The 15,324-nt window shown below is 38.7% G+C and overlaps 1 protein-coding gene across 2 annotated transcripts in view; it reads right to left on the bottom strand.

Annotated features, from left to right (window-relative positions):
• LOC122796666 (cadherin-6-like) overlaps positions 1-13,859 on the bottom strand; it is a 1,044,052-nt gene extending 1,030,193 nt beyond the window's left edge. The window contains exon 1 of one of the 2 annotated variants that reach the window (XM_044065326.1): positions 13,438-13,859. The gene's annotated coding sequence lies outside the window, so the exon portion shown is untranslated. The remainder of the gene's footprint in view (positions 1-13,437) is intronic. The other variant, XM_044065327.1, reaches the window with a different exon arrangement.
• Between the last annotated feature and the right edge of the window lie 1,465 nt (positions 13,860-15,324).

The following is a 15,324-nucleotide window of genomic DNA, read 5'->3' as shown; positions in this document are numbered from 1 at the left end:
CCAAGGCCTCATCACTTTTGCCACTAGGTGGAACTAAAGATTAAGTTTCATTCCTATAATACTCCACAAGTCACAAATCTGATTCCTTATTTTTTTTTTTTGGCCTTTGGTAGAGGTTTCATGCAGCATCTCATCTTATAGGAGTTTACAAATCAAAACAACTTAACATCCATTTTTGGTTTTTCTCTGTGGGGACCACAAAATAATGTACCTCTTTGCAAAAATTAAAAAGAAGAATCATGCCTAGAGTAAGTACATTGTTTTGAATAAAAATTTATGGAAATATGAATATGAAGATGGGGTTAACTAGGGGGACATGTCGGGCCCACTGATCTGCATTTTCTAAAATTATACTTCAGATGTTTGCATTCAAAAACAAAACAATGGTACACAAACAATAGACTGCATAATTTCAGGTTATCATCACTCAACAGTAATCCCAGTTGCCACAGGACAGTCCTAAAGGAATTCAGAGACTCTGCATTTGTTTGTAGGAATGCACCACTAATAGCCAATTCTTGGATAATGAACTCTTGCCTGTACAGCAGATGCTTTGGTCTGTTACGGCACTATTTTCTTCCAGGGTCATTTCCATGAAGTTGTGTATCTGAATTTACATAGAATGGCAGCAGAGGGACATTTCATGGATAAGACCATTGCTGCAAGAGTTCTTGGGGTCTGTCTTATCTGTTTCTTTTTTTCCATTTCTTATTCAGACAGAGAAAAAACAGGCAGACAAATTAACACACACACATACACACACACGCACCTTTTTCAGCTTTCAGTAATTCTAGTAATACAAAACGTATTCCGTGCTGTTGCCTAGATGTTGTGGTAGCAGACTGATTGCTTCATAAACAAGTATTGTCAGCTCTTTTATAAGACTCGTATCGCAGTTCATTGTAACATAGAGGCTATTACTATCTTCCTGCCTATAACAGCAAACACTAATGAATGCAGTGAAGACTGCTTTTGAAAAAGATTTTGAATTTCATGGAAGGCAAGGCATCCCCTACAAAATGGATCCTCAGTGATTCTTCCAGCTAACAATTTACAAATGCATGAACAGGTAAAATACCTGGTGATCATAACTCCATGTTCTCAGGGGCAGTAGCAGAGCATTAGGTGACTAATTAACTGATTTGCTCAGAATCACGCAGAATCAAAAGACAGATTATAGGAATTAAACTCAGATTTTTAAGATATGGGTTTTTGTAAGTAATTATTATAATCACTTAGTTATAAATTCTTAGGAAATTTACATTGTAATATCTTAATAGTAATCACGTGTTCTTTTTTACTCAATAGAAAATAAGGATGCAGAACCTGGAAGAAGTTCTACATTTTATTACGGAGATAAGTTTCAATAATTACAGTAAGGTTTAATGTACTATATACGTATATAGATAAAACCTCGGCTTGGGAAAAGCAGACTGAGGTGATGTGGGAAAAATCCCATTTATGAAACAAAGACTTTCAATGTCAAATGCAGCTGATTTTGCTCTATTTTTATAACTTTTTTTGCATAAGTCGCTCTGGGTGACGGGACTTGCTAACTGGAACTGTAAAGGCAGCAGGTCTCTGGTCCCTAAATGAGTGAACCTTAGCTGCCTAAGCAAGATTGTCACAGTATTATTGTGTTTGTAACCTGAAGCTCACCCTCTGTAAACAGAGCCTCTCTTACATCACATATCTTGTCATCGCAGCAGCACAAGAAACCAATATCCTGTCAACAATGAGATTTGACAGAAAGCCTTCACAGTGTAACAGTAGCAAACAAACTCATCAACAAAGGCATAAACTTGCAGCCTGACAATGCACTAAGCTACACAGAAGGTAGATAGCGACTGTGGCAGATGTGGCGGCGTTTAATTTTATTTGGTAATTTTCAGTCTCTGCTGACCCTTCACTCAGGTGAGCTTCTGCTGGCACTGTGATTAGGTACAAAACTGGAAACACTCAAGTAATACGGCACTTATTATCTGTCAAGCGGCTGTAAACAGTGCTGCTAGATAATGGAATTAGCTGCAGTGAGCAGAATCAAAGCACCCAAATGACTGCAGCACTGCTCAGTTCATAAAATATGTTCTTCGTCAAGCAGTACGCTCTTTTGTTCGGCATTCAGAACAGAAGACTGCACTGTGTGAGTATTATAAGTCAGAGACAGCCTGCATTTCTAACTTGCTGTTCCAGAAGCCTTTCTTCACCTTCATGTTTATTTTTAAGAATGGCAGCTTCCTTTATTTTAATCACAGATATGGACTTTGCTTCAGGTTTTAATGTCAACCCCCCTGCAAAAGTATTGTTCTCTCTGAAAGTAATTGTCTTTTGCCAGGTATTGAAAAACAGCAAATTTAATGCTTGTTCTGGTGCAAGTTGTTAACCAGTGATAATCAGAACACAGAGTAAAGGACATGTAAAAATACCAGAGCACCATGTTTCATCTCTTTCGGGTTGCCTAGGAATAAGCTCAACCTCTGAGAGCAAGAAATCTGGACAAAGCCATAAATAAAAGTGGTCAATGGCCCAAAAGTGGGGACAATTTTTAAATATTGTTCTTACAAATTTAGAAAGTTGATAGAATAACAGCTTTTATATTAGCATGAGTTTTCTGAAAGGTATGAAGTCTAAAACTCATATGTCTGTCATTATTTTCTACCTTCATTCTTTAATGATTTGCCACTAATTTGCCAGAAAACCACAATTTTATGAAACACAGACCAAAAATAGCAGGTAAATATCTGGACATTCAGCAGAAATCTGTACAGTTGAGGGGTATTTTCAGACACATACTGAAATGCTTGCCTACTGACCTGCATCAACCAGTAGCAGATAAGTACTTGGTACACATGGGGTCCAGGTGGGGGGTAGCATTCACTTCACCGTTAGGGGTGGACTGGGTGAATATTTTCTGTTTAGAACAGATTTTGAAATGACATAGTGCACCTTTTCATTTACTGGTTGTGTTAACTTGTGAAACTGACTTTGATCCTTTCAGTTACTCTTACAGTTAATGCACTGCAACCTTACAACAATAAGGAAAGTTTAGCAATAATCCTGCATCTTTGCTCACAATCAATCTGATTGCCTCCTTGAAACAGACAAAACCAGAATGGGAGCATTTTAGCATAATCTATAATCACTATATCAAATTTTAACAAGATGATGTAATATCCATGTAATATCAAAGTTATGAGCTAAACTTTAGTTTCATCACTCATCACTTAATATAATAATAATATACATAATATGTGTGCGTGTAATATTAATAATAATAATATACATATGCGTGTGCATGCACACATTTATATGAACACACGCACACATATATTGTTATATCTTTAAATGCTATGGTGGCTTGTACCTCTCGGCTGTCTAGATTTTTGTCTCATATATATTTTTATTTTTTTTTTGGTCTGTTCCTCATAAAATTTGTGATATTCTGGCAAGTCACTGATTATTGAAGACACTAACAAATGACATGCATTTGAGTTTCAGACATTATATCCTTCAGAATATGCATAATAATTCAAATCATGTTATTTTAGAAGCTTTCTAAGTTTTTAAGAGCCATATTTAAAATCATCCCTATTTTTTGCCTTTGCCCCACCCCATTATTTTAGAGTTTGTCCAGGTTTCTTGAGCTAAGATGTTGAGAGGTATATTTATCAGAAGGTGTTGTCAGCACTCTTTTAACTTTCCTTTCTTTAGCAGATGAACTTAACGTGAAACATTGAAATAAACAGGCAGAGCAAATTGCTTGTGTTTTCTACAAAGCCAACATGTTCTTTAATTTAAAATGGGAATAGAGATGTTGGGGCTGTCTGTGCAAGCATGTATTTGGGGTTCAAACAGATGCCTTTCATGTTTAAGGATTCTGGAATATTCTGCATTTCTGCCATGTACATTTCCTTTTCATATGCAGAACCTGACAGTTTTTTTTCTTCAAAAAATTCTAATGTGATGGTCTGAGGCTTCTCAGAATTTATCATGCCGTACTCACTTGGTCAGTTCTGTAATCAAGAGTTTATCTGGGAATTGCAAATGCAGCAGCCTATGCCTACAGCCTTCATATTGGGTATTATGTCTTTCTTTGGACAGATCCAGCAGTTGCACTTGCTTTGTTAGGACAGCAAGTACACTAGCATGCCACAGTCGGCATGGGGCAATAAATTGTTTATCTTTTAAATGTCATCTTTTTATGTCTGAAGTCATTTGGTATTATTACTACCTTTACCTGCAGTTGAAGACTTTCAGATTTACAGCTTAAGATCCTTTTTATATATTTAAAGCATGTAATAATTACAGTGCAGTCTACCTCTTCTTGTAGTGAATTAGAGATATTCTGGAAAAAAACAGAAAAAGCTATCAGCCATTGAATTAAAAGACCTAGAACATCATCCATAGTTAAATTGTTACTGTTGGGCCTGCTCTCCAGAATGCAGACTTTGACCCTAACTATACCACAGATGGCCTAGGTTTAGTAAGTGGCCCGAGCACAGGACAAGCTGGCCATGCAAGGATGAGAGCAAACAGTTGACTCCAGCTCACTCATTTTGAGGTCAGAATGTTGGATCAGTCCTGCCTCAAGTACTCTACCTGTGGAATTCTCAGTATTGCAGTTCCTATAGTTGGAATGCAGATAGCACGAGCCCTTCAAGGAGAGTACAGGCAGCCTTTCTAGGATCTGGGTGTATATAGAAATATACACCTACGTTATGACCCTAACTTAATCCCCCAAATGGATGACAGCTATGAGTCCCATTTCCCAGTATCCAAGGATACTGAGGGTTACAGGGAACAAATGAACAAAAACTAAATGGGAACTTGATGGTTCTGAAGCTGTAATCATTATGCTAGTTTTATCTTTAGCAGAGCTTGCACCATTTGTTAGTTCTGGGCTCTATGTGTTTGCACAATGGCTGTTCAAGAAAGATGGGTCATAAAATAGTATTTCAGTCAGCTCAGCTTGTTTGTGCCCTTCCTGCCTACATGTGAGAGACACTGCATGGTTAGCTTTGTTTACTTCTTTTATATACTGCAAAGCACAGCTAAGGTATGATACCTCCTATCCTAGAGCAGGAGCATTCTGCATTCTCCATGTAGTGAGGCTGCAAGACACAATATATCCTCCCCATTTTATGGCTTGGGCATACCTGCTTTCTGAGATGCATCCTTTGTGCAGGCATCTTAGCATCACTCAGTTTCTCTAAGGCTGGAACCACTTTATATGTGTCCCGTGGTGCTGCAGCATCAAGAAGCTGCGAGGATGGAACCAAGTAATGTGTGTCCCATGGTGCTGTAGTATCCAGGAGCAGATGCTTAAAACCAAACCATCTATCCTTTGAGGATTGCTGCACCCAGGGGCTGTGAAGATGGAACCAAGTAATGTGTGTCCCATGGTGCTGTAGTATCCAGGGGCTCGTGCTTAAAACCAAACCATCTATCCTTTGAGGATTGCTGCACCCAGGGGCTGTGGAGATGGAACCAAGTAATGTGTGTCCCATGGTGCTGTAGTATCCAGGGGCTCGTGCTTAAAACCAAACCATCTATCCTTTGAGGACTGCTGCAACCAGGGGCTGTAAAGATGGAACCAAGTAATGTGTGTCCCATGGTGCTGTAATATCCAGGGGCTCGCGCTTAAAACCAAACCATCTGTCCTTTGCGGACTGCTGAACCCAGGGGCTGTGAGGCTGGAACCAAGTTTTGTGAACCATGGTGCTGTAGTATCCAGGGGCTGATGCTTAAAACTAAACCATCTATCTTTTATGGACTGCTGCACCCAGGGGCTGTGAAGTTGGAACCAAGAAATGTGCTTGTAGACTACAGCTTCTAGAGATTCTGATGCTGGAGTCAAGCCAAATGTGCCCCATGGTGCTCCAGCACTCAATGGCTCTATGACTGAACTCAAACCATATATGTCTCTCCAGTACTCGGGGGATCTGAGTCAGGAGCTCTGTTGTACTACAGTACTAAGGTGATCTGGGATGGAAATCAAACCACATGTGCCCTGTAGTGTTGCAGTCCACAGGGGCTCTAAGACTGGAAACAAACCATGTGTGTTCAGTGGTACTGCAATACTCGGGATTTGATGCTGGAAAGACAAACTATGTGTTCCTGTTGTACTACAATACTCAGGGGATCTGAGCTTGGAGACAAAATATATGTGTCCTGTAGTACTACAATACTCAGGAGAACTGAGCCTGGAAACAAGCCATGTATGCGTTGCAGTGCTACAGTACTCAGGGGGTCAATGGTATGGCAGGTACCCACAAAGCATCAAAGGAACAGCCATGCTCCTGCTCTTTCCAAACCTGAGTTGATAATTCTGGTGAAGACTGTCTCCTCGAAGAGTAGCAATGACAACATGACTGAGTTACTGAACTGATGGCAGAATCAGCTAATACTTGAAAAACTTTAAATGACTGAAAATTTGAGAGCATAAGAACATATATAACGGCATTAATATTCTCCGTAAATGAAATAAATACAGACTCAATGCAAGCATATGCCACTTTACTTTCCAGAGGTTTGACAAGTTTATGAATTGTCTGTGCTGCTACGGAAGAAGATCAATACATAGGTAAGTTTTGTTTTTTTAATAAGCTAAGGATAAAGCAAACAGTAGTGATTCATATAAGTATCTAAATATGCCTTGGTTGAATACGACACATTTGAGAGCCATATAGTCAAGCCATTTAAGATTTAATCATGTAGTGTAGGAAACCTATTTTCTCAACAAAGCAAACAGAATAGAGACAGTTTAGCAGAGAGCAACAGAAATATTGCATGACATTCACCAGAAGCCTTATGAAGATAGATAAAACGATTGTAATATGATTAAAGTCTGGCAGACTAAAAGACACGGTTGTGACTTTTCAGAAAAGAATCCACAAAATCCAAGGGGATACCAGATTTCACACACTATAAGAACAGTAGAACCCAGTCTGGACATAGGATGTGGACATCTCATGTGACAAGCAAGGGAGTATGTTTTTTCATGGAAAGGGAGGTGGATGATTGAAACAACATTTCTGAACTGGTTGTAGTAAGAAAAGCTAAGGCAGATACTAACAATACATGTCAAGGATATGATATAAATATTTTAATGGTTTACAAACTAAGCTGTTGGTCAAAAAGGATCTGAAGTATAGTTGCTAGGTAGGGATACAGGCTGAATAGATGGTGGCACCTGTATCTCTGCTTTTGTGTTTCAGAGTAATGTGAACTTCAGTTTGATTTAGTATTTAAATAGAATATTAAAAAGGTACTCCATAAATAAAAGCTGCATTATAATGGCATATATCATTCTTCTTTTAACCTCTCCACTAATAGAATATTTGCATATGCCTGTGTATCCTCATGTCAAACATGCCCACAGACACAACCTTATTTATTTATTTATTTAATTTATTTATTTGACATTTGTTTACTAGGATAGTCCATCTGCATAGCAGAGGCCTAGGAAGAAAAGCTCCACATTTATACATTGTAGACATATTATGCAATAGCTTACACATATTATGCAATAGGTTACTTATATGAGAAAACACAGATGGACATTTATAGGCAGGCACATGCAGTATTTTATATAACACTAAAATGTAATAGTAGAGACATTTAGAGATTACATTCATAAACAAATTCATATAATCTTCTTTAGGGTAATAGTATTTGCAGACAGTGTTTTTGGTTGTCGTGACACAGTTAGGTGAGGGTCAGTCATAGTGCTGGACCTGTGGTAAGCAAGTAGTGTACTACAGATAGAACGGTACACAGTTTCATTAATTTTCATGTATCTGTTGGTAGATTAGTTTAGGAGGAGGAGATTAGTGTAGTGAGAGGAGGTATAAGGAGGAAGAAGTGGATTAGCCTGGAGTTTAGACATGTACATAACCATGACTTGTGTAGGTGTTCTTTGAGATAAGCTTTAAAGACTGGTAGGTTGGGAGATTGTCTTATGCCAGGTAGGAGGGCATTCCATAACTTGGTGACAGAGTATGAGTACATTGATTTTCCTGGTTTTCTAGAAGGTTTGTAGGTTTCGAGAAGGTTTTTGTCTGGACACACACACACACACACACACACACACACACACACACACACACACACATCATTCCTCCTAAAAGCTGGGAAATGATGCCACTTTGCCAGAGTATATACCAGATTTACGCAGCAGCCTACCACATAAGCCTTGTATTTCCAAGGGGAATCTGATATAGTATTCACATTGACTACTAGTAATTTGACCAGCAAGACACAGAAATTTCCCTACTATTTTTCTGAACTGTGCCATAGAATCATTTACATTTATGTAATTACTCAGTTAAGTGAGACATTGCTATAATGTTTAGGTCATTACCACAGAGGTGCATCCCCATTCCTTACTCTTATGTTGCACTGCAGATCTGACATTGGAATGTGAAACAAACCTGGAGTGGGCATAGAACCCATAACTTCAGAACATTCATGGCATCAAAGATTACTGATCAACTTGCTTAGCCTTGGCACTGTAATGCTAAAGCTTTTTATTGTCTAGTATGGTATGTCCACTATAGTACATCACATTCACAATATTGTAAGACTGTGATTCAGAATTTTGACGGCCAGACTTCACATGCTCCTGCAAGAAGGCTTGGGAAGGTTAACATTTTTCTTTCACTGTTAATACTTTTTTTCAGGTCATGTGGTACAAAAAAAGCTTCTTTTTGAAAATCAGTTTTTTATTTTATTTTATTTTTTTGGAGATCTATTGTGCTTTATTCATTTTTGTGCTATAGTCTGTGGATAGATGATAGCAAATATTTAGTTGGTTATATACTTAGTGATTAAAAAGTAGGTACCGGGGTTGATACTGTGAATTAGTAAAGGAAATTAGCTTAAAACTGAGTACAATAAACAACACTGAACATCCAGCCTCAAAGCCTCAAAACCTTAGAATGTATTATGACATCACAAATTCCAGATCCTGCATCATACTAAGCATGTCAGGAGCTCTGGGGCTCTGGAAGAAGGACCTTTCTTTGTAAATGCTTTGGCAATACCCCTGATGAGAATGTAATTTTTATGGGCCTATGCAGTCATCCTGACAACACCCTGAGGGAGTGTTACTACCACACTTTTTCAGAACCATCCATGGAGTTCCCAAAATGTTAAGGAGACTACATTTTACTATAGTTTAGAGGGGCACACCCCAGAATATAACAAGTGATACTATCATTTAAGACAGACATGTGCAACCTAAGCCATGTCAATGCACTTTTGTTTTGCTTTCATTTCTGGATTTGCTGCTAATATTTCTAAGGAATGCATGAAGTGCAGATGTGTTATGTTGAATTTTAATGATTTATGAGTTTAGCAGTTCTGAATGTTTCTGCTAAGCAGATGCGTGCGTGTGTGTGTGTGTGTGTGCGTGTGTGTGTGTGTGTGTGTGTGTGTGTGTGTGTGTGTGTGTGTTTCAGCTACTCTTTTATGTATTGTCTGAAATCATGAACAGCTTCTAAGCATGAAGGAGTCGGGGCAGCGATTAATGCATATTATTCTACAAATATTCACACAGCTAACCTGACTGAGGCAAATCCGTAAACCTTCACACCTTCCATTCCATTGCATTGCACTATCACCACTGTAGAAAGTGTTCCTTTGTCAGCATAGTGCTTTGGATAAGTGCACTACAATGGTGACAAATCTCAAAGATATCACAGCAAAGAAATTGACACTGTTCTTGAAGCAGCAACAACAGCACACCAGTTTTGACTGAACATCTGCTGTGTTGCATATTAAGAACAGTTTCACAACTCAATTAGTCTGAACGCATCCTTCCTTTTTGTTGCTGCTGTTTGCATTTTCTAGTCAGAGGTTCTAGCACCGTGTTAGGGGCATGCTTGCTGCCTTAGCGAAAACACCAGAGGGTGATTGATTGCCTTTTGGCAGGAAGCTCAGCATTATGGTTTCATGAAGCAAAAAAAAAAAGATAAAAGCAGTTCTTGGCATTATCAAGCTCCACGTTCTCAGTCATCAGCACAAAGGGACATGGTCTGCTGTACTAAGGATATTAATATGGTATAACACTATGCATTGCAGTAACAAATATATTTATCTGAACTACACAGATGCCCACACACACACACACACACGCACACACACGCACACACAGGCACACACAGGCACACACAGACACACACACACACACACACACACACACACACACACACACACACACACACACACACACACACACACACACACACACTGTCAGTTTATGTTTTTCATGTACCAAATGACAGCTGCCATTGAGATGCTTAGCAGACTTGTGGATGCCTTACATTTTTGTCAGATGCATGCAGCAGCTATTTACAGGTGCTTCCTAAAACTCACTCCATTACCCAGGACTTTTATAGTTCTCTGCCACTGAATTATAACCGAATTGGGGTAGGTCTTAGTATCATGACAGTGACTTTACAGGTGCCAAACCCAGCTGTAACTAAAGCCCAGTTATTTCAGAAATATGCACCTGGCAAATAGCAGCACATGGTCCCTTCTTAAAGAGGAATCTCATGCAGGACTCATGCACTGCTTTGCAGGATTAAGAAATGTGGGTCTCCATAGAAAGAAGAATCCTGCTGAACATGTATGTGCAAGCTACATGAAATGCTGCATTATTACAACAGCTTCTACCCAGTATGTCTGGGGGAATCTGAAATTCCCTGCCTTTCAGTTTAGGCGATAAACAGCACAGAGCTACCAGCCGCATACAAATATATACTGAACACTGTTAGTACACTTTTTTCTCTAGGTGTTTTATATCACTCACCTATAATATTTTGTTTCTAAATGTTTTCACTTCCCTGTTACTGAACACTAAAGATGAATACAATAGCTGTAATGGAAGGTGTTTAGGACTGAAAACAAAATGAGATGTGTGCTTTTAAAGTCAGTCAAACTAAACTTTTAAATAAATACTTTTTTGCAAATCTGTAGAGCAGAAACGAACCATTTTAGTTTAGCCCTTTAATTTGTCAGATAGTCCTACTGCATCTTGGTAATATCACCCTGGAAATGCTAGCAGCTTACTTGACAAGTTTACAGTACTCTGGGTGTTTCATTACAACGCAAGGAAAACATCAATATTTGTGCGCGAGTGTGTGTGTGTCTGTGTGTGTGTGTGTGTGTGTGTGTGTGTGTGTGTGTATCTGTGTTCATGTGTATGTGACAGTATGTGTGTTGTTTACCTCACATACTTGGATTTTTAACAAAACTTACAACTTTCTAGAGTCATATCAATACGACCAGGTAAACACTCTTAAGATTCTGAAAATGAGAATGCTCCTTATTTTTACAACTGGAAAGAAGTAACTGAAGAGTTCATTTCCATGCACACGTGTGTGCATGTGTGTGTGTGTGTGTGTGTGTGTGTGTGTGTGTGTGTGTGTGTCTACATCTATATAAGTATATACAATGAGAGAGAGGGACAGTGCATGTGTGTGTACATATGCATTTATGTTTATGTGTATCTGCATGTGTCTGTTTTCACACACATTTATATATATATATATATATATATATATATATATATATACACACACACACACACACACACACACACACACACACACACACACACACACACACACACACACACGCACACACACACATACATATATCTTACACTGTCTGTACATAACTGCTTACTTCACTAGAAAACTGGTATTCCAAGTTTAAAAGGCATTTGGGAGCTGCAAATGAATTCATACATAATTATGATTTAAAACACCTTTATTCTTATGCTGTGATGCCACACATGCACTTTCTAGCGGTGCTAAAAGTCAGCAGGATTGAAAAAGCCTTTGTCTTCTAACCTGTTTACCTTTTCACTTTCTAGCTAATGAATACCTAAAACGTCTCATCCAGCCCTTGTAATGCCATCAGGAATTATTTCCATGCAGTTCCTTTTGCAATTATAAAGTGCTGCATTAATGCCTCATAAAATATGGATTTTATTGCAGCAACAAGATCCACTTAGATGATGAATGACTTAAAAAAGGAAAGAGAACATATCTTTTGTAATATTTTTCCCCATGAAACAACTCTTTAGAAGCTACACAGAATGAGAGTACCAGGACACTGCTGTGAATAATTATGGGTGATCCTCTGTTTAAACCACTCTGTTTCATAGTCCATTATGTTCCAGTTTGCCATTAACAGGCACTGCGTGACATATAGCCTCCAGTTCTCATACTTACAAACTCAGAATCCCTGATTGTATTGTCAGAGTTGTTGTGAAACACCCGTGTTTATTTATTTACAGCTGCTTTCACTAGATACATGCACACAGGCCATTTCCCTCACCGTGCATTCTGGCTTGCTTCATCGTAAACATTAACAGAAAACTGATTATGAAAAACTCTCCAGTAGGAGAAAAAGAAACAGGGGTAAAGATTCCAGTATTAAATGGACATTCTATGTAAGTATAAAATTCCATCGATTTGAATATATGTTTACTCTGGAGTACCCATCTCTTTATCCGGGCAAATATCTTAGCACAGACAGATTCATATTCACTAACAGTGGCCATACAGAGTATGGGGAATCCCAGACATTTGTGGTTTCAGTCCTTCTGTGTCCCTTACTAACTGTAGTTTATGATACAGCTTGATGCTGAGCCTGATAATAACAGTTCGGAAATGAGCTGTGCAGGTAAAGGTGATAGATCCGTGATGCTGCTCTACCTTACTTTGTAGTTGGGTGCATGAAGAGTATGCCTAAAGCACACACACACACACACACACTCACACACACACACACACACACACACACACACACACACACACACACAAGAAGGCACTACACACACACACGCATGTGCACACACATGCACACACACACACACACACACACACACACACACACACACACACACACACACACACACACACAGACACGTGCACGCACACACACACACACGCGTGCGCGCGCACACACACACACACACACACACACACACGCACACACACACACACACACACACACACACACACACACACACACACACACACACACACACACACACACACACACACACACACACAGCAGGAGGTATCTACTTCTCTCCAGTGATCTAAAACCTACTTTTAACATTTTCTGAATGTAAGAAGCCAGAAAAGATAAATGTAAAACTGTGAAGAAATATGCTCAGGCATTCTATTTTGTGAACTCCTTACAATAAAAAATCAATCCTAATATATAAAAAAGTAGAAATGCAGATTGACATGCAATTAATGCACTTTATGCAGGATGGTATTTAATGCAAACAACTTTTTTTTTGCATATTACCAAAAAAAAAAGATACAGAACAGTTCTGTCATCTTCTGCTTGACAAATGTCTCATCCAAACAAATGCTCTGCATTAGAGGAATAACATTAAGTTCATATACATACCAGCATTCCCAGGTGGACGTACAGTTTTACACTTCCAAGTACATTAGCTCTCCTCCTGACCTTCAGCTGAAAAGGCTAGCTGTGTAAAGCAAGCTGCATCCTAGAAGGATGGGGAGCAGCTCCGCTATACTGCAGTCTTGGATTAGCAGCACAAGCAGTATCGGACTTACCAGTGCAGAGGCTGCAAAGGAGATTGCAATCCCATTCAGTAATGCAGTGATCCCTGGACTGCGTCGTTCTGCAGCACTGTTGCTCTTATTTCCAAAGCGCAGCCTAGTTACAACTAACTCTGGCTGCTTCTCAAAGCATCACTTTTAAGTGCATGAAGGCACAGGGAAGCTGAGGTTGAGGGTATACTCTTTCTGATTGGTTTCCTTTCAGTGCTCCTGATTAATAAAAAGACTCCCTCACATGGAGAGTCAGTGCTGCTGTGAACAAGGTTTGTTGGGGGGGGGGGATGTTAGCGTGTCCTGGCTAAAAGTGATTTGCAAATGAATGCAGTGGGAGTGGACTGAGGGGAAGGATTTGTTAAAGACCCCCTGTGATAGACAGAGCCTCAGTGTTTGAAGTAAAGCAATTGGTCACCTTCTTTCAGTCTTATCAGTTTCTAGTGATAATCAAAATGTGAAAACATGTTAACAGCTTGTAGTCTGTGTAGTCTATTTCCTATAAAATGAACAGCTTTTGATTCTTTTTAATTCTGCTTTTCCCAGAGTGAAATCATGGCACATTCTTGTCTAGTTATTAAGGATATGAGTATGTTATACCTGTTAAAATGAAAAGTTATTAGTGCGTGTTTCATATGAAGTGAGTTCTCTCTTTTAAAATGTTCAGCTTTAAAAGTGGTACAGTGATGACTGGAGCTATAAAACGTGTATTTGTGCTAATACGGTCGATCAGTGACATACTTCATGGAGAGACTTTCCCAGAATAAAAATAAAAAAAAATATTGGGTTCTAGGGAAACAAGTACACCCTGTGCAAATGTACTCTGATGGAATGTCATGTTAAAAGGCACAACTCTTGATTACTACACGGACATGGCTCTGTCATAGCATGCCAGTAACCTCTGCTGTAATATAATAATGTCATCGCACATGCCTCTGCACTAATCGAATAAAAATAACTTGGTTTTGGCATCTGAAATTTCCAAAACAAAATTCAACAATCACTACAGAATATCAGCAATGGCCTGTGCAATCTGTTTATGTATCTGTCTGCAATTCCAGATACAATGTCCCTTCAGCAGTCTAATCCTCTGAACTAGGTTGTCCGCAGGTTTTTGTTTTCCTAACAGTGAGTCATTTATTCATCTTCAGGCAGGCAGGCTAAGTCCATTTGGACTTTATTTATTTCTGTGTTCTGGATAATTGAGCTGGTTCAAAGATGTTTTTTTTCAGACATAATCTTTGCTAATAGGCAAATACATCAAATACTAAAGAAAATAAAGTAGTATGTAGACAGAAAACACAAAACAGTATTTACATTCAACAATATTTACCAAGTAAGTGATAAAAATGGTGATGTTCATATATTTTTAAAGTGTAGTAGAAATAAATACACAATGTTAATAGGAGGTATACAAGAGCAGTTATTAAATACACATATTCAATACAGGAAGTGAATAGAATGGAGTTGCCTAAAGTGAGACACTACCCAATGTTTACAACAAGTTAGCCACAATCCTTAGAACAACCACAAAACCTTTAACAAATTCTGTTTCAGCTAATTTCTGAAAATGCAGAATTTTTCTAATTTGCTGATTAAGCTAATTAAGTAGTGGTTCTAAACACCTCATTGAAGAGTTTATTGACCTTAAGTTAACTGGCACATTGCTTCACAGATTGCCAGCTTTTCCCTAAAATAATACCTCATAGTGTCTCTTCTC

Source organism: Protopterus annectens, chromosome 3.part0 (assembly GCF_019279795.1).
Source record: "Protopterus annectens isolate FY-2018-M chromosome 3.part0, PAN1.0, whole genome shotgun sequence".
In the NCBI taxonomy this organism is placed as follows: Eukaryota; Metazoa; Chordata; order Ceratodontiformes; family Protopteridae; genus Protopterus; species Protopterus annectens.
This window is presented reverse-complemented; position numbering and strand designations above follow the sequence as displayed.